Consider the following 20,742-nt stretch of genomic DNA (forward strand, 5'->3'; position numbering starts at 1 on the left):
ATGGGAACTTTTCATCATTAAAAACTTCAAAACAACAACAACAAAACCAAATCACGAACCCTCATCCTTTCCTTCCTCTTTCCTCCCTATTATACTGAAAGGTTTTCCTCAGATGCTTTCCTTGATCCTCCCACGCTGGGATCTGTCCTTGTTTTCCAATTCACAACACTTTCACATGCTGTGGAACACTTCTGGCTTAATTATCTACCTTCTCAGAGGACAGAGACCACGTTTACCTCATCAAAGCGGCGGGCGTACCTAGTAGAACTCGGAAACCTCTGCAGAAAATGGAAAAGGGAGCGATTTCTACACGGACGCCCTGCCCAGTGTGCTCTGGGGGTGGGGTCACGCTCAGGGGCGAGGCCACGTTCAGAGGCGGGGCCACGTTCAGAGGCAGGGCCTGAGGGGCTGCGGCGTTCGGTGTCGTAATAGCGACTGCTCCCGGCTGTTTGGCAAGACGTCTTACCTCAGGCTTTGGGTCCTGTTTCCATCGCTTCTGGAAGACAAAAGTTGAGATTTAAACTCAAAGACAGGATCTGAGCAAGGTTTCTGGACGCCTGCGTGAGCTTCCCCCTTGCCCTGTCTGAAGAATCGTCCGCCATTTCCATCCCAGCCGGTGGGCTTCTAGGCTTCTCAGTCCGTGAACCCCCACCCCAGGCCGCTGCCTCAGAAGCCCTGGAGGTGGGGCTGCGCCTGCGGGACACCCGCCCCCTTCGCACGGTGGACACTCAAGGGAACTCCACGGGGGTGATCTTAGCAACAAATGCAGTAACAGCATTGACTTCTGCTAAGTCGACACCTTGCCCTGGCCTTGCACAGGTGACCTAAGTCTCAGATCTCATCCATGATGTGCGGAGATACTAATATGAGCTAATGGGGTTGGCCTTGAGAACTGGAATGGACAAGTGAAGAGCTTTGAACACTGTTAAGGGCCAATGTTAAGGAATGGGCTGGGGGCCCTAATGCAGTTACCCTGTGAGCCTTGCCAGCCCCCAGAGAGGCCAGTGCCATGGAAGTGCCTGCACAGGTCAGAAGGACGGCGAGACTTCAAGGTGCCAGTCCATACACTAAATTAAGAAGTCATCTCTGATTCTCTGCAGGACCAGTGAGTATAAGGAGGATGCTCACAATCCTCTGGTGGTGGTTTTCAGGTGAGCCCAAAGTGCTTTCATTTCTCCTGGGACCCATCAGTGAGCAGTACCTACTCAGTGGGAACCCCAGGTGAAGGCCTATCAAGGCGTTAGTGTCAATGGACAGAGAGGGTAGAGGCAGAGCCATTTTTCACGCTTTGCAAGATCCAGGACGGCAGGACATGGGGCTGTCCCGCAGAAAGGGTTAGGCTTTTTACAGGGCAGAAAATCTCAGGTAAATGTCTTCAATTGCAGGTATTGATACAGTCATGGATTATTGAGGGCCTACTGTGTGTCCAGGTTCTGTATTAATTAGGAACCGTAGCCATGTTTATGTTAATAAAAGGGAAGAGAATCCTTTTTTTGTGACTGTTTTCCCTACTAGAAAATATTATTTAGTGAATTTGAAAGATATGGAATAGTAGAAGGAAGAATCTCATAGATTCCCACCTTCAAAATAATTACTGTTAACTTTTTGATGTATCTCTTCCCACATTTTGCTGTGCCTAATTGTACATTGCTTAAATAATATGTACTTTAAAAGAAAAACACCTACTATCATAAACATTTTAATGTTATTATAAACTTTCAGAAGTGACATTTTTACTGATGACATCCTAAGTGCTACAGTATTAAATTCTACTTTTTGTTGACATTTGGGTAGTTTATAATTTTTTAAAATTTTAATATTTTGCTCTCCATGTTTGGTCATAATTGTACTTGCTTATAAACTGTCCTATTACAAACAGCATAAAGCTTTTCCTAAATGTCTGATTAACCCAGGGCTGTGCCCTGGGCTGAATGCTTTTTTCTTTCTCCAGCTTCTGTCAATGAGTGGTTAGCTATTTCAGTGCTAGTGTCAAGCCAGTGAAAACAACTGCTTGCTAAACTGCTTGCTAAACATCCTCAATGTAAAATCTTCTAAACTTAACCCAGTGTCTTCCATTGGTCCCAATCTTTGTTCCCTCCCTCTTATCTTCCCCATATCAATTAGTAGCATCTGGACACTCAAACAAGACACACAAGAGCCATTCTGTACTCCTCTCTCTTCATTTTCCCCGTTACTAGTGAGCTACTACGTGGATGAACTGGTAAAATATGCTGGACAGAGAAATCCTAGAGTTCTCACAGTGAACTACATCCCCTCCAAATGGATTGTAAAATCCATCAGGTCATGAGCTGCATTTCTGCAATTAATTTAAATATCCCATTCCAAAACAAAAACAAATATTTCATTCCATGTCAAAATTTCAGTTTATTTATTTACTTCCTTTTCTGCCTTAATTAAAAATTTTTAATTTTTAATTTTTTTATTAATATATATATTTTTAAGTATATTAGTTCTCATTTTATTCATAGCAAAATTCTGGTTTGGAGAACCAATTTTACAGCCACTCTACTTTCCTATCTCATTTCCTTCAAACGTCCCATCTTCTAAACACTCTTAGGTGCTCACTGTCCTCAAATATTTTGCACAGTGCCCAACACACAAGACATAACATTTCAAAAAAGGAGACAAATATGTTATCTTGGTTGATTTCAAAATTATCCCATTCCTTAACTTTTTTTTCTTCAATTTTTGAGACTGAAAAGAGTTGGGAAACACCTTTATCTCTCCCTAGTCAAAGAATATTTTAATCTTACTCTCTGATCAAAACCAAAACTTTCTGTAACTCCTATCTAGAAATCAAACTCTGCACATCAGTCAAGGCTCTCTCAAAAGTTGCCTCCTCCATGAAGCCTGCTCTGAATGATTCAACCACAAGAAATCCTTCCCATGCCACATTTTATCTGAAGCTCTATATACTGAGTTTTTTGTGGATGTTTTATCTTTCCAGCTACCCTATCAGTCTCCACATCCCTTGCAGCACCCAGAGATATGACCAGCAACAGATCCTGCATTAATGAGTGAATGAGGCCGGAGCCTAGGGAAGGCGGACACAGTGCGGGGTGGAGTGGAGAACGTGGAGCTTTGTACTGGATCTGAGGCAGGCTAAGGACTCTGCCTCACGCAGGGTAAAGAAGACCGTGGTGAGGAGGGAGCAGATGAGACTGGCTGGGCACAGGGTCAGGAAGGAGACAAACTGGTATATCTGATTGCCAAACTGAAAAGGGTCAATTCCCTTCTGAACACAGTGAGAAAGGAGAGATTCTAGAAGCACACCAGGTTGCATCTAAAATCTACATGCAAGGGCATACACTCCTCTTCAACCTGCTGGCTGCCTTTTGCCTTGATTTAATTTTCCCCTTTCTCCTTTCACATTGTATCCAACAGGGAAGCAGCCAATATTTGCTATATAGTAACATACACTAAGAAAGCTGAATAGAGTCAAAAATCATCAACTGGAGAAAATGTCCTGTGGGGATTTCTTTCTTTTTTTTTTTTTACCCAACACAGCCAAACTTTAATTAATTAATTAATAATAAAAAAGAGTACATTTGATGTATAGGTATGTTGCAATGAATCACTGAAAAGCAGTGAGGTACCCATCCCACCACCTAAGGAATAGAACTTCACCAATACCTCCTACTGATTTTTTTTAATTAAAAACTTTTCATACAATTTTTAAAGGTTACTTTCCATTTATAGTTATTCCAAAATATTGGCTATGTTCCCCATGTTGTACAATACATCCTTGAGCCTGTCTTATACCCAATAGTTTGTACCTCCCACTTCCCAACCCCTATATTGCCCCTCCCCCTGCTCCCCACTGGTAACCACTAGTTTGTTCTCTATATCTGTGAGTCTGTTTCTTTTTTGTATTCACTACTTTGTAGTATTTTTTATATTCCACATATAAGTAATATCATACAGTATTTGTCTTTCTCTGTCTGACTTATTTCACTTAGCGTAATGCCTTCCAAGACAATCCATGCTGCTTCAAATGGCAAAATTTCATGGCTTTTTTTATGGCTGAGTAGTATTCCATTATATATATATATGTATATACCACATCTCCTTTATCCATTCATCTGCTGATAGACACTTAGGTTGCTTCCATATCTTGGCAATTGTTTTTTTTCCCCCCACCCCACCACAGTTTTCCCCCTTTGGTGTCCATACATTTGTTCTCTACATCTGTGTCTCAACTTCTGCCCTGCAAACCGGTTCGTCTGTATTGGCAATTGTGAATAATGCTGCTATGAACATTGGGGTGCATGTATCTTTTCAAATTGGTGTTTTTGGGGTCTTTTTGCATATATATCCAGGAATGGAATTGCTGGGCCATATGGTAGTTCTATTTTTAGTTTTTTGAGAAACCTCCATACTGTTTTCCATAATGGCTGCACTAATTTGCATTCCCACCAACAGTGTAGGAGGGTTCGCTTTTCTTCACATCCTCCCCAACATTTGTTATTTGTGTTCTTTTTTGAAGATAGCTGTTCTGACAGGTATGAGATGATATGTCATTGTCGTTTTGATTTACATTTCTCTGATGATTAGTGACGTTGAGCATCTTTTTATGTGCCTGTTGGCCATTTGTATTTCCTCTTGGAAAAATGTTCAGTTCTGCCTCTTTTTTAATTGGGTTGTTTATTCTTTTGATGTTGAGTTATATGAGCTGTTTATATGTGTTGGATATTAATCCCCTTATTGGTCATATCATTTGTAAAGATATTCTCCCATGCAGTAGGTTATCTTTTCATTTTTTAAATGGTTTCTTTTGCTGTGCAAAAGCTTTTGAGTTTAATTAGGTCCCATTTGTTTATTTTTGCTTTTATTTCCTTTACTTTAGGAGATGGATCCAAAAACATCTTGCTATGATTTATGTCAAAGAGTGTTCTATCTTTTCCTCTAGGAGTTTTATCATATCCTGCCTTACATTTAGGTTTTTAATCCATTTTGAGTTTATTTTTGAATATGGTGTTAGAGAATGTTCCAATTTTATTCTATTACATGTAACTCTCCAGTTTTCCCATCACAACTTACTGAAGAGACTGTCTTTTCTCCATTGTATATTCTTGCCTCCTTTGTTGTATATTAACTGGCCATAAATGCGTGGGTTTATTTCTGGGTTCTCTATCTTGTTTCCATTGTTCTATGTGTCTGTTTTTGTGACAGTTCCATACTGTTTTGATGACTGTAGCTTTGTAGTATTGTCTGAAGTCAGAGAGCATGATTCCTCCACTTGTGTTCTTCTTTCTCAAGATTGTTTTGGCTATTTGGGGTCTTCTGTGTTTTTATACAGATTTAAAAATTTTTTGTTCTAGTTCTGTGGAAAATGCCATTGTAGTTTTGATAGGAATTGCACTGAATTTATACATTGCCTTGGGTAGTATGGTCATTTTAACAATATTGATTCTTCCAATCTAAGAATACAGTATGTTGTTCCATCTGTTTCTGTCATCTTCAATTTCTTTCATCAGTGTCTTATAGTTCTAGGAGTACAAGTCTTTTGCCTCCTTAAGTAGGTTTATTCCTAGGTGTTTTATTCTTTTCGATGTGATGGTAAATGACATTGTTTCCTTAATATCTCTTTCTGATACTTCGTTGTTATTGTATAGAAATGCAACAGATTTCTGTATATTAATTTTGTATCCTGCAACTTTACTGAATTCATTGATGAGCTCTAGTGCTTTTCTGGTGGCATCTTTAGGATTTTCTGTGTATGGTATTATGTCATCTGCAGTGACACATTTACTTCTTCCTTTCCAATTTGGATTCCTTTCATTTGTTTTTCTTCTCTGGTTGCTGTGGCTAGGACTTCCAAAACTGTGTTGAATAAAAGTGGTGAGAGTGGACACCCTTGTCTTTTACCTCATCCTAAAGGAAATGCTTTCAGCTTTTTACCATTGAGTATGATGTTAGCTGTGGGTTTGTCATATATGGCCTTTATTATGTTGAGATATGTCCCTCTGTGCCCCTCTCCACTTTCTGGAGAGTTTTTATCATAAATGGATGTTGAATTTTATCAAAAGCTTTTTCTGTATCTACTGAGATGATCATGTGGTTTTGTTCTTCAGTTTGTTAATATGATGTATCACATTGACTGATTTGTGGATATTTAAAAATCCTTACATCCCTGGAATAAATCCCACTTGATCATGGTGTGTGATCCTTTTAATGTATGGTTGGATTCAGATTGCTAGCATTTTTTTGAGGATTTTTGCGTCTATGTTCATCAGTGATATTGGCCTGTAATTTGTGTGTGCGTGTGTGTGTGTGGTATCTTTGCCTGGTTTTGGTATCAGAGTGATGGTGGCCTCATAGAATGAGTTTGGGAGTATTCCTTCCTCTGCAGTTTTTTGGAATAGTTTCAGAAGAATAGGGGTTAACTCTTCTCGAAATGTTTGATAGAATTTGCCTGTGAAACCATCTGGTCCTGGACTTTTGTTTGTTGGGAGTTTTTAAATTACTGATTCAATTTCATTACTGGTAATTTGTTCATATTTTCTGTTTCTTCCTGGTTCAGTCTTGGGAGATTGTACCTTTCTAAGGATTTGTCCATTTCTTCTAGGTTGTCCATTTTATTGGTATATAGTAGCTCTTAGTAGTCTCTTAATGATTCTTTGTATTTCCGTGGTGTTGGTTGTAACTGCCTTTACATTTCTGATTTTATTGATCTGAGCTCTCTCCCTTTTTTTCTTGATGAGTCTGGCTAAAGGTTTATCAAGTTTGTTTATCTTTTCAAAGAACCAGCTTTTAGTTTCATTGATCTTTTCTAATGTTCTCTTTTTCTCTATTTCATTTATTTCTGTGCTGATCTTTATGATTTCTTTCCTTCTACTAATTTTGGGTTTTGTTTCTTCTTCTTTCTCTAGTTGATTTAGGTGTAAGGTTAGGTTGTTTATCTGAGATTTTTCTTGTTTCCTGAAGTAAACTTTTATCACTATAAACTTCCCTCTTAGAACTGCTTTTGCTGTCTCCCATAGGTTTTGGATCATTGTGTTTTCATTTTCATTTATGTCTAGGTATTTTTTGATTTCCTCTTTGATTTCTTCAGTGATCCATTGGTTGTTTAGTAGCATATTGTTTAGCCTCCACATGTTTGTGTTTTTTGCAGTTTTTTCTTGTAGTTGATCTCTGATCTCATAGCATTGTGGTTGGAAAAGATGCTTGATATGATTTCAGTTTTCTTAAATTTACCAAGGCTTGTTTTGTGACCCAGCATGTGATCTCTCCTAGAGAACATGCCATGTGCACTTGAAAAGAAAGTGTATTCTGCTGCTTTCAGGATGGAATGCTCTATAACTATCAATTAAGTCCACTTGGTCTAATGTGTCATTTAAGGCCAGTGTTTCCTTATTGATTAGCCATCTGGATGATCTCTCCATTGATGTAAGTGGGGTGTTAAATTCCCCCACTGTTATTGTGTTACTGTCAATTTCTCCTTTTATGTCTGTTAACATTTGCCTTATATATATATATATATATATATATACATGTATACATATATATATATGTGCATATATATATACATATATATATATATGTGCATATATATATATATATACGTACATATATATATATATATGTATATATATATATATATATATATTTTTTGCTGTACACAGGCCTCTCACTGTTGTGGCCTCTCCCATGGCAGAGCACAGGCTCCAGACGCGCAGGCTCAGCGGCCACGGCTCTTGGGCCCAGCCGCTCCGCGGCATGTGGGATCTTCCCAGACTGGGGCACGAACCCGTGTCCCCTGCATCGGCAGGCAGACTCTCAACCACTGCGCCACCAGGGAAGCCCTTGCCTTATATATTGAGGTGCTCCTATGTTGGTTGCAAATATATTTATGATTGTTATATCTTCTCCTTGGATTGATCCCTTGATCATTTTGTAGCGTCCTGTTTTGTCTCTTATGACAGTCTTTATTTTAAAGTCTGTTTTGTCTGATATGAGAATTGCTCCTCCAGCTTTCTTTTGATTTCCATTTGCATGGAATACCTTTTTCCGTCCCCTCACTTTCAGTCTGTATGCATCTCTAGATCTGAGGTGGGTCTTTTGTAGATAGCAGATATATGGGTCTTGTTTTTGTATCCATTCAGCCAGTCTATGTCTTTTGGTTGGAGCATTTAATCCATTTACATTTAAGGTAATTGTTGATATGTATGTTCTTATTGCCATTTTGTTAATTGTTTTGGATTTGTTTTTGTAGTTCTTTTTTTCCCCCTTTTCTTCTTTTGTTCTCTTCTCTTGTGACTTGAGGACTATCTTTAGTGTTGTTTGGATTCCTTTTTCTCTTTTGTGTGTATATCTATTATAGACTTTTGGTTTGTGGTTGCCTTGATGTTTTTGTATAGTGGTCTGTTTATATACATGATTGTTCTAACTTGTTGATCTGTTCATTTCAAACCTTGCATTTATACTCTCTGCATTTTAAGTACCCTGCATTTGTACTCTCCTTCCCTCACAATTACTGTTTTTGATATTATTATTTTACATCTAATTGTTTTGTGTATCTCTTAACTGCTTATTACAAGATGATTTTAGTATCAATACTTTGATCTTTTCACCTCCCTACTAGCTTTGTGCGTGGATGATTTCCTACCTTTACTGTATGTTTGTTTTTACTGGTTAGCTTTTTCATTCTGTAATTTTCTCGTTTCTTTCTTGTTTCTTTTCTTGTTTCTTGTGGCCTTTTCCTTCTCACCTAGAGAAGTTCCTTTCATATTTGTTGTAAAGCTGGTTTGGTGGTGTTGAATTCTTTTAGCTTTTGCTTGTCTATAAAGCTTTTGATTTCTCCTCAAATCTCAATTGAGAGCCTTGCTGGTAGAGTATTCTTGGTTGTAGGTTTTTCCTTTTCATCACTTTATTTTTTTTAACTTTTTATTTTATATTGGACTATAGTTGATTAATAATGTCGTGTTAATTTCAGGTGTATAGCAAAGTGATTCAGTTATATATATACATGTACCCATTCTTTTTCAAATTCTTACTCAGCCATTAAAAAGAATGAAATAATGCCATTTGCAGCAACATGGATGGACCTAGAAATTGTCATACTGAGTGAAGTAAGTCAGACAGAGAAAGAGAAATATTGTATGATATCACTTATATGTGGAATCTAAAAAAAAATACAAATGAACTTTTTTACAAAACAGAAACAGACTCACAGACTTAGATAATGAACTTAAGGTTACCAGGAGGGAAGGGTGGTGGGAGGGATAGATAGGGAGTTTGGGATTGACATGTACACACTGCTGTATTTAAAATGGATAACCAACAGGGACCTACTGTATAGAATAGGGAACTCCGCTCAATATTATGTAACAACCTAGATAGGAAAAGAATTTGAAATATATTGTGATACTCCCTTCTGGCTTGCTGAGTTTCTGTTGAACAAGTTCCCTTGTATGTTACTTGTTTTTTTTTTTTTTACCTTGCTGCTTTTAGTATTCTCTGTTTATCTTTACTTTTTGTCCTTTTGATGACAATATCTTCGTGTGTTCCTCTTTGGGTTAATCCTGTGTGGGACTCTTTGTGCTTCCTGGACTTGGGTGACTATTTCCTTTCCCAGGTTAGGGAAGTTTTCAGCTATTATCTCTTCAAATATTTTCTCAGGTTCTTTCTCTCTCTCTTCTCCTCTGGGACCCGCATAATGCAAATATTAGCACACCTGATGTTGTCCCAGAGGTCTCTTATGTGTCTTCTTTTCATTCTTTTTTTTTTTCTTTTCTTTATTCAATGGCAATGATTTCCACTAGCCTTACGGGTTACTGATTTGTTCTTCTGGAATCATTTTGTCTACTATTGATTCCTTCCAGTGTATTTTAAATTTCAGTTACTGTATTCTTCATCTCTGTTTGGTCATTCTTTATATTTTTTAACTCTTTGTTAAAAACTTCTAACTTCTTGTTCTGTGCATCCATTCTTGTCCAAGTCTTTGATCATCTTTATCATCACTACTCTGAACTCTTTCTCAGGTAGATTTCCTATCTCCACTTTACTTAGTTCTTCTTCTGGGGTTTTATCTTGTTCCTTCGCCTGGAACATATTCCTCTGCTGCCTAATTTTGTCTAAGTTGCTATTTATATTTTTATGTTCTAATTTTGTCTAAGTTGCTATTTATATTTTTATGTATGTGGTAAGTTAGTTATGTTTCTTCACCTTGGAGAAGTGGCCCTCTGTAGTAGGTGTCCTATGCGTCCCAGCAGTGCACTCCCCTCTCGTCACCCAAGCTGTATGCTTTAGAGGTATACCCTAAGAGGGCTACATGGGTCCTTCTGTTGTGGTGGACTAACTATGTGGGTGGTCTGGTAGGCCCCAGGTCTAGTTGGTTGCCAGGCTGCCTTGTGCAGATGCTGCTGGCTCCTGTTTAGTGGGGTCTGGTCATGACGTGGCTGGCTGTGGAATCTTAGGGGGTCCTTGAGGCTAGCGCTGGCTCAGTGGTGGGCGGAATCAGGGTCCTGAAGGCTCTGGGGCTTTTGCCTACCCACTGGCAGATGAAGCCAGATCCTGGGGTTAGTGCTAGTCCACTGGCAGGCAGAACTGGTTTCCTGGAGTCTGGCTGCAGGGCCCAGGGAAATCAGAGCTTATTTTATCAATAGATCGTTGGGTGTGGAGGGGTGTCAGTTACTGACACATTTGGGTATGGGGTCTGGATGTCCCAAAAGTCAGTTCCTGACACATTTGGGTATGGGGTCTGGGTGTCCCTGCTAGTGGGCCAGGCCAGGGCCCAGCTGGTACTAGGTACGGTATATGGCCTGAGCTGTGGGATCATAGTGTTCATGGTTCTGGTGTCTGCCCTTTGGTGGATGAGGCTGGTCTAGTAGCTTGGTCTGGCTTCCTGGTAGGAGGGGCTGGTGCCTGTCCACTGGTGGGTGGATCTGGGTATTGGCCCTCTGGTGGGCTGGGCCATGTCTAGGGACAAACCCAGAGGTGGCTGTGAGCTCTTTAGTCTTTAGTTAGCCTGTCTACTGATGGATGGGGCTGTGTCCCATTTTGTTGTTTGTCTGAGGTGTCTCAGCAGTGTTGCCTGCAGGCTGTTTGGTTGGTCCACATCTTGGAACTAATGAGCCAAGACGTCAGCCATCAGCAATGTTCCCTAATATATCTGCCACCAGTGTCTATGTCCCCAGGGTGAGCCGCAGCTCCCCCCACCCCCCAAACAGGAGACTCTCCCAGACTAGCAGGTAGGTCTGGCCCAAGCTCCTATCAAATTAATTCTTTTGCCCTGAGTCCCAGTGTACGTGTGATTTTTATGCGCCCTTGAAGAGTGAGGTGTCTATTTTTCCCAGTCCTGTGGGGCTCCTGCAATTACGCCCTGCTGGACTTCAAAGCCAAATGCTCTGGGAGTTCATCTTCTCAGTACCAGACCCCCTGGCTGGGGAGCCTAACGTGGGGCTCAGAACTCTCGCTCCTGTGGGAGGGTCTCTGCAATATAATTATTCTCCAGTTTGTGGGTCACCCACCCAGGGAGGGGTATGGGATTTGATTATATCACGAGTCCACCCCTCCCACTGGTCTCGCTGTGGTTCCTTCTTTATGTCTCTAGCTGTAGCAGATCTTTTCTGGTAGGCTCCAATCTTTTTTTATCTATGGTTATTCTGCAGATAGTTATGATTTTGGTGTGCTTGTGAGAGGAGGTGAGCTCAGGGTCTTTTTACTCTGCCATCTTGGCTGCTCTCCCACAAAATTTTGTGGGCTCACCTTTATGATCAGAAAGGGTTGATTTCCCCCCGTGATAACATGAAGTGGGAATATCATTCTCAAATATCAGATGAATTGGATGGAAAAGTATGGTTGACAGGGAAACACTAGCGTTCTCATTGTCTGCTATACTCCCCAAATAGACTGTAAACTCATGGTCAGGAGTATTTTTTAAAATTATTTTTACTTATGTAAGTAATGCATTATTAAATTATCTGAGTTAAAAAATTAAAACAGTCTCCATAAGTCTAAAGACTCCCACTGATCAGCCTTTCCTAGAAGGTAAACACTCAATTACTATTATCAGTTTGATATGCTATGCATTGACCTAGAATATGTATAGTTATAAAAATGTATCACATTGTATATGTTGCTCTACAGCATGGTTCTTTTATTCACCAGGTGTCTTGTCAGTTTACCTGTAAAGCTTATATAGATGTACCTCAGTCCTTTGAACTGCAGCATAATAGTTCTTTAAATGGGTCATCATCTTTTTTTTTTGGATTGCTGCACATTTGTTTCCTAGTTTTTATTATTATAAACAGTGCTGCCATGAACCACTTTCTATATGCCTCACTGTGCATATTTGCAAGTGCTTCTCTAGAGTGTATACCTAGAAATGGAATTTCTGGGTCAGGCTGTTCATATATATATATATATGTGTGTATATATATATATATATATATATATATATATATATGTATACACACATATATATATATATTTTTTTTTTTTTTGGCGGTTCGCGGGCCTCTCACTGTTGTGGCCTCTCCCGTTGCAGGGCACAGGCTCCGGACGCGCAGGCTCAGCGGCCATAGCTCATGGGCCTAGCCGCTCCGCGGCATGTGGGATCTTCCCAGACCGGGGCACGAACCCGTGTCCCCTGCATCGGCAGGTGGACTCTCAACCACTGCGCCACCAGGGAAGCCCTGTTCGTATTTTTAAAAACATGTATGTATTTATTTAAAACATTTAATGAATAAACTTTTTGAATAGGAAGTGAATGCACATGGTGAAAAATCATTGAAAAGTTGTGATATGAGAAGTAATCTCTTTTATTCTGGAACAGTTCTTTATTGATGCTTGACTTTTATAAATGTTAAATACTACAAGCCAGTTATTTTGTAGTATGTCTTCAATTTGGGTTTGTCTGGTGTTTCCTCATGTTAGTTTTAGGTTATATGTCTTTGGTAGGAATAGCACACAAGCGAGGCTGGTTTCTTATTTTATCCTATCAGGTGATGCATGATTTTCATTAATCTCATTACTGATGATGTTCAATTTAATCATTTGGTCAAGGTGTTGTCTGTCTGCCAGACTTTTATACTATAAAGCTTTCCTTTTTTTTTGAGTAGAGGTATTTTGAGACTCTGTATATATCTTTCTATTCATCACACTTTTCATTCATTCATTCATTCATTTATATTCACACGGGCTCATGGTTTTCTATTTTATTTGGTTAATTATAGTCTGTAATCAATATTTATTTATTTATTTTTCTTTTTTCTTTGGCCGTGCTGAGGGACTTGTGGGATTTTAGCTCCCCAAGCAGGGATCAAACCTGGGCTCCCTTCAGTGGAAGCACAGAGTCCTAACCACTGGACCACCAGGGAATTCCCATGTAATCAATATTTAGTTTGGCGTTTATGTTGTCTCAGGTTTGGACAGCGGGAGCCCCTTCAAACTGGCTTCTGGATCCTTTTGACATATCTCTATCATTCTTTGAACATTTTCTTACTTTATCATACAACATGTGTCAGGAGCATCTTGTATTTTCTGGCATCCAGTCCTAGAATCAGCCATTTCTCCAGAATGCCCTGGTTTAATTTGCTGGAGTATGGTATCTAGAAGCCATTATGTTGGTTCTAACTGTGGTAAGTATGTTCATTGCTATTGGGGTGTTACTGTTCCATGTCTTCTCAGTGGACACACATATACATATCTGTGTGTGTGTGTGTGTGTGTGTGTATACACATATATACATATATATGTGTGTGTGTGTTTATATAACGTGTAATACATATTATAATGTACATATAATATGCATCTATATATTTTTTGTGTCTGTATATATTGAAAGCTGTGAGTTCACACTAATACCTCCAATTCCAGTTAAATATCCAACACTGCAGTATTCATTGTAATTTTCTTCCTCTCCATATCTGTAACTTCCTTTTCCAGTAGTGAGAAGTCTGTCTTCCTAAAAGAGGAAACACTTGTGATGTTTGGTAGACCAATATTAATTCTTCCTCTGTCAACTTGGGGTCTACATGGGACAGTAATTATGCAACGTAAAAACATGGATAATAGAGTTTTGTTTGATAGTTTAATCTGCATTTGATAATTTAATCTTTGAAAATATTAAATACAGTAGAATCTCTAATTTATAGGTATTTATACTATGTTATCACTGCCAAGAGAAGCAAAATCTTAGTTTGATATCTCAGGAGATGATCATACTGTCATACTGCAAATGAGGGAAATGACTTATATGATATGTAATTGTCTTTATAAAAAACTTCCTGACTTTATATCTTTAGTGGAAATAAAAACAACTGGTTCCAAGTTGCAGCTATGAGGAAATCTCTGAGTTTATTTAAAGCATTTATTTAAAAATGTTTCTGGGCTTCCCTGGTGGCGCAGTCGTTGAGAGTCCACCTGCCGATGCAGGGGACGCGGGTTCGTGCTCCGGTCTGGGAAGATCCCACGTGCCGCGGAGCTGCTGGGCCCATGAGCCATGGCCGCTGAGCCTGCGCGTCCGGAGCCTGTGCTCTGCAACGGGAGAGGCCACAGCAGTGAGAGGCCCGCGTACCGCAAAAAAAAAAAAAAAAAAAAAAAAAGTGTTTCTTTTTAGTTGGAAAACCTTTTGATAATTTTCTAACCTGCCAGCTACCATTTTATTTTCTAAAATTTATGGTTATCATTAGAATCAGGTATAAAATGTTATACTTTTTCACATTTACATGTTTTAAAATTAAGGAATCTTTAATTAAGGGTGATATTTGATTCATTAATGGTAATGTATTTCTTCTAATAATTATAAGTATCTTAAATGTGGTATCAGCTATTCTTTTTCAGATCTTTGGCCTGGGATCACTTTTCCACCCACACAGTTCCCTTTTCATGTCTTTAAGTACTGCTGACTAGGCTGGGCTTCTCTAATCTCCAGTTTTGGAGATTGATTTTAGCTGTTAAATAGGAAGCTTAAACTCAACATGAACAAAACAAAACCCTTGTTTTTGTTTTTGTTTTCCTTTCGGTTTTATTGAGATATAAATGACATACAGTGCTAAGTTTAAGGTGTACAGCATAATGATTTGACTTACATACATCATGAAATCATTACCACAATAAGTTTAGTGAACATCCATCATCACATATAGATTCAAAATAAAAAGAAAGAGTATTTTTTCCTTGTGATGAGAACTCTTAAGATTTACTTTCCTAACAATTTTCATACATACAGCAGTCTTAATTATATTAATCATGTTGTATATTACATCCCTAATACTTACTTATTTTATAACTGGAAGTTTGTATCTTTTGACCACTTTTATTCAATTCTGCCTCCTTCCACCTCCACCTTGGGTAACCACAAAATCTGATCTCCTTTTCTGAGTTTGTTTGTTTTTGAAGTATAATTGACCTGCAACACTATGTTAGTTTCACATAGTAAAACATAGTGTTTTAGTATTTCTGTGTGTTACAAAATGATCACCACTATACTAGTTACTGTCACCCAACAAAGATATTACATTATTATTGACTATATTCTCTACACTGTACACTTCATCCCCATGACTCATTTATTTTTGTAATCGGAATTTTGCACCTCTTAATCTCCCTCACCTATTTTGCTGATCCCCCACCCTCCTTCCCTCTGGCAAGCTATTCTCTGTATCTATGACTCTGTTTCTGTTTTGTTATGTTTGTTCATTTGTTGTTTTTTTAGAATCCACACATAATAGAAATCATATATTATATCTTTTTGTCTTTCTCTGTGACTCATTTCACTTTGCACAATACACTCTGGGTCCATCCATGTTGTTGCAGATGGCAGAATTTCATTCTTTTTTTATGTCTGAGTAATATTCCATTGTATATATATATATATATATATATATATGTACACCACATTTTTAGTCATTCATCTGTTGATGGGCACTTGGGTGCTTCCATATCTTGGCTATTATAAATAGGGCTGCTGTGAACATTGGGGTGCATGTATCTTTTCAAATTAGTGCTTTCATTTTTTTCCAGATATATACCCAGGAGTGAGATTTCTGGATCATGTGGTAGTTCTGTTTCTAGTTTTTTGAGGAACCTCCATACTGTTTTCTATAGTGGCCTCACCAATTTACATTCCCACCAACAGTGCATGAGGGTTCCTTTTTCTTTCTTTTTTTCACATCCTTGCAAACACTTGTCATTTGTTGTCTTTTTTTTTTTCAAAAATTTCAATTTTTTTACACATTGCATATCAAAAAGTTTGAAAAAAAAAGTTTCAACAGGAAGTTAGCAAATTCTCATAGATCTGCCTGTTTCTAGCACTTGGGGGAGATGGGAGTCTTGTAGTTCTTAGAGACTGGAATCCTGATGGCAGAACTTCAAATATTCTCATCACTTGCCAAGGAAGTGCCATACTTGATCTTCTTCATTACTTCCTTTATTCAGTGAAAATGACACTGATTCAACTAATGATCTAGCTTCCTCTTGAGAACAATGGAAAGGGCTATCACATACCTGCACATTTGTCCAATTTATAGCCCCTCCATCACACTTCTCCATAAGCAATGCTTTGCAACATTCATGAGTAGATTTAATAACTTTAAGAGCAAAAGCCTTGTTCTTGAATTCTCCATTAAAAGCAAACTGGTTTTCCAGCTTTCCCTCTGGTATCTTATAAAATCTAAACCAATTAAGCATAGCTTCTAAGTAACCAGGTTTGTACTTCTTAACATCTTCAATATCATGAAACTTTGAGGCTTCAAGATCATTCACATTGTTAGCAATTAATTTCCAGTCTGTTTCACCCTGATCAATAAGAGCCAGAATTCCAGGGATCTTCACATGAACAACATCTCCACAAGAAAGAACCTTTGAATGTATCTCACAAACATCAATAGGATTATTATCTCCACAGCAGTCTGTGCTCTTATCTTTTCGATGGGGATCTTCCCAAGTCTGAGGGAGGGCACCATAATTCCATATATAACCCTTGTGAGGAAAGATAATTGCCGCATAGGGAAGCTTGCCATCCTTTACGTCTTGTTTAATGGGATTCAATGACTCCTCTGTGGCAATCTCCATTTTAGCATTTGTCCACGGAGGTACTTCTACAACCATATTAAACAAATTCTCATAGTCATCATTTCGTGCTCTCTTCGTAGGAATGCCATTTTCCTCTTCAGAGGAATATCATGAAAGGGGAAATGTAGTGACCAGCTACATTCTTGAAAAAGAGGTGGTAACCAGGAGTGGGGCTGGCTGTGCTCCTCTGTGTGGTACAGGGCCATGGTGCAACACGGCCGGGACCCTGAGCTCGCTCCCTGTGGCAGGTGGGCGGCAATGGCGGCGGTGGTGGTGGCAGGGGGGGCGCCAACGCTCCAGGCCCAGCTGGTCTGTTGTCTGTTTGATAATAACTATTCTTACATGTGTGAGGTGAGATCTCATCGTGGTTTTGATTTGTATTTCCCTGATGATTAGTGATGTTAAGCATCTTTTCATGTGCCTGCTGGCCATTTTCTTTGGAAAAATATCAGTTCAGTTCCTCTGCCCATTTTTTAATTGGATTGTTTGTTTTTTTGACATTAAGTTATATGACTTCTTTGTGTACTTTGATATTAACTCCTTATTGGATACATTGTTTGCAGATTTCTTCTCCCATTCTACCGGTGGCCTTTTTGTTTTGTTGGTAGTTTTCTTTGCTGTACTTTTTAGTTTGACGCAGTCCCATTTGTTTATTTGCTTTTGTTTCCTTTGCTTGTTTGTTTTTTAAGTCAAACCTTTCCTTCTCACATTTTCCCCTATTTCTATAAGTAGCAACATCCTTCTTTGAGTTTCTGAGGTCAAAAATCTTGCAGTGGGCTTCCCTGGTGGTGCAGTGGTTGGGAGTCCGCCTGCCAATGCAGGGGACCGCGGGTTCGTGCCCCGGTCCGGGAGGATCCCACATGCCGCGGAGTGGCTGGGCCCGTGAGCCATGGTCGCTGAGCCTGCGTGTCCGGAGCCTGTGCTCCCCAGCGGGAGAGGCCACAACAGTGAGAGGCCCGTGTGTCGCAAAAAAAAAAAAAAAATTTGCAGTTAGCTTTGACTTTTTTCTCACTCTCATACCCATAATTATTCCATCATTAAATCTTTTATAGTATATTCAGATCTGTCTAATGCTCTCTACCTGCTTCCTACTCAGTCTTAGTGATTCAAGCTACCATCGTCTCTTGCCTAAATTCTTCTGGTAGCCTCCGAATTGTCTTCCTGCTTCCATGTTTGCCTTACCATCTGTTCTCCACCTTGAAGCCAGACTGATATTTTAAAAACATACATTATATCATTTTACTTCTCTGCTCAAAACTTCCAGGAGCTTCTCTCTTTAACTCAGAAAAAAGCCCAGTGGCCTCTGCATACCTTACATTCAATCTAAGTTTTTTCTACTTCTTTGGCCTCATCTCCAGCATTCTTTCTTTTTCTTGTTCTACTCTAGCCGTACTACTGGCCTTCTTGCTGTTCTTTGAACATACTAAACATTTGCCTACCTCAGGGCCTTTGCAGTTTTTATTCTCTCAGGCCGGAGTGTTCTTTAATCTGATATTTTCTTGGCTTAAATCCTTCGGTTTTTTTCAGGTCTCTTGCTCAAATATCACCTTATCAGAAAAAGCTTTCCTGACTGCCCTAAGTAAAATTAACCTACCTCTCATGCTCCTTATCCCCCTTTCCTGTTTAATATTTTTCCATAGCACTTGTCACCATCTAACATATTTTTTATTTTTTTTATTTTTTTTATTTTTATTTTTTTGCGGTATGCGGGCCTCTCACTGTTGTGGCCTCCCCCGTTGCGGAGCACAGGCTCCGGACGCGCAGGCTCCGGACGCGCAGGCTCAGCGGCCATGGCTCACGGGCCCAGCCGCTCCGCGGCATATGGGATCCTCCCAGACCGGGGCACGAACCCGTATCCCCTGCATCGGCAGGCGGACTCTCAACCACTTGCGCCACCAGGGAGGCCCTAACATATTTTTTATATAATTAACATTGTACTTTACATACCATCTATCTGAATAAATTATATATATTTAGTATAATGTATGTTGACTTATAGCCCCCACTAGACTATAAAGTCCATGGAATCAGGGACTTTGATTTTTTTTATTATGTGTCCTCAGTGTTTGTAACAGTTTTTAAAATGTAGTTGGTGTTCCATTAATATTCGTGGGGTAAGTAAATAAATAAATTTACCTTATTAGAGAAAGAATTTACTTTGTTCAGATTCTAATAGTACCAGTCAAGTTAAGACATTTCCTGATGCTTTCTTCTCTCTTTGCCTAGTTCCATCCCTGATGGAAACAGAAGCAATTTTGTGTGTGGAGATGGGAGTTGGATGGGTTAAAGAATTCAAGGGAGGAACTAGAGAAAAAGAAGACCATACCCTTCTCCTCCACTTTAAGTGTCCCAGGTGGAAACTACTACCAGATGGCAGAGGGAAGAAGTTTTAACTTTAAATCAAGTTGGTGTTTTGATTAATAAACTGGACTAGACATTATTATTACTGAGCTAGATTATTCTTGGCACTAAACGTAACTTAAAAGAAGAGTGTCTAAGAAAATTATGGGACCTTTCCTTACCCAACATTTTCTTCAAAGGACAAGAGAAAAAAATGAATCTGCAGATTGGTTATAAAGGACCTAGTATAAAGGGAATGAATGAAGTTGTTGTTTGTTTGGTTTTTTTGTTTGTTTGCATTCTATGGAGTTCTGCTTAATCAACATAATGGTTACCCTTCTTTTGTGCTCTTTATCACAATGGTTAGTAATCTGTTGTTTACGTGTCTGTCTCCCTTACTAGACTATGAGTATAAGAAGAGAGGGCCAGTGTTTTATTAAGCCTGTTTATCCAAGACCCACCATGGTGCCTGAAACATAGCAACCATTTAGTGTTTGTTGAATAGCACCCTCCTCCCCCAGCCTCTCTTCTCACCTCAATTCAAGAGTTACCTGCATACCAAAATACGTTGAGTATCAAAAATGCAATATTTGGTGATATAAAAGAGGCTGATTGCTTAGATATTTAGAGATTATACTGTATTCCAAGGTTTAGATCTGCTTACCACAATGAAAATTTAATATCACTCCATTCTATACTCTAAGGGAAAACACTTTACTTCTGATGTATCACAGGGTTGCCTTTATTCTTCCTTTCTTGCTCAAGCTCTCAGCCACTTAATCTGTCTCCCCCAGCAGGGTATGAATGTGGCTTTTATGGAATCCAGTGTTTAGAATAAAAGCTGAAAATAATCCTCTTCTCTCCACATCTGGTATTGCTGTGATGCCGTTTAAAGGCAGAGCTTGAACCCTTATTATTTAAAAGTTTGAAAGTCAACATCTTCTGTATGCTTGTGGCAAATGCAAAAAAAATTGACGACTTTTTGAAAGACTGTGGAGAGAGCCTGTGTTTTAGTATAAAAACTACAGCATCATTGTCACTATGATCCAGAGGCGAAAAGTTATAAAACATTTCGGCTCAAAGAGATGCCACATGAGTTTAATAATTTTCATGTGGATAATCATTTTCCAAACAAACTGTAGCCATGACTTAATCCCTCCTAGAAAGACAGGAGTGTATCTTCAAACAAACTGCCTAAGCTGTTTGTTCACAGTTTGCTTTTTGATTCAGCAAGATGGATTATGAGGGGTAACAACCAGAGCTGTGACAGCTTTGGCTAAATCCCACCTGGCGTTCAGTTCGTTCTTTTCTCCTTTAAAAAGCTCTCCAAGTTCATAATTCTACAAAAGGCTCAATCAAAAT

The 20,742-nt window shown here is 39.0% G+C and overlaps 1 long non-coding RNA gene and 1 pseudogene across 1 annotated transcript in view; both read right to left on the minus strand.

Moving 5' to 3' along the window:
• LOC132492652 (uncharacterized) overlaps positions 1–20,742 on the minus strand; it is a 406,999-nt gene that overhangs the window by 96,369 nt on the left and 289,888 nt on the right. The gene's annotated exons all lie outside the window — the stretch shown is intronic.
• On the minus strand, positions 16,315–17,246 carry LOC132492645 (inorganic pyrophosphatase 2, mitochondrial-like; annotated as a pseudogene).

Source organism: Mesoplodon densirostris, chromosome 6 (genome assembly GCF_025265405.1).
Source record: "Mesoplodon densirostris isolate mMesDen1 chromosome 6, mMesDen1 primary haplotype, whole genome shotgun sequence".
Classification (NCBI taxonomy): domain Eukaryota; kingdom Metazoa; phylum Chordata; class Mammalia; order Artiodactyla; family Ziphiidae; genus Mesoplodon; species Mesoplodon densirostris.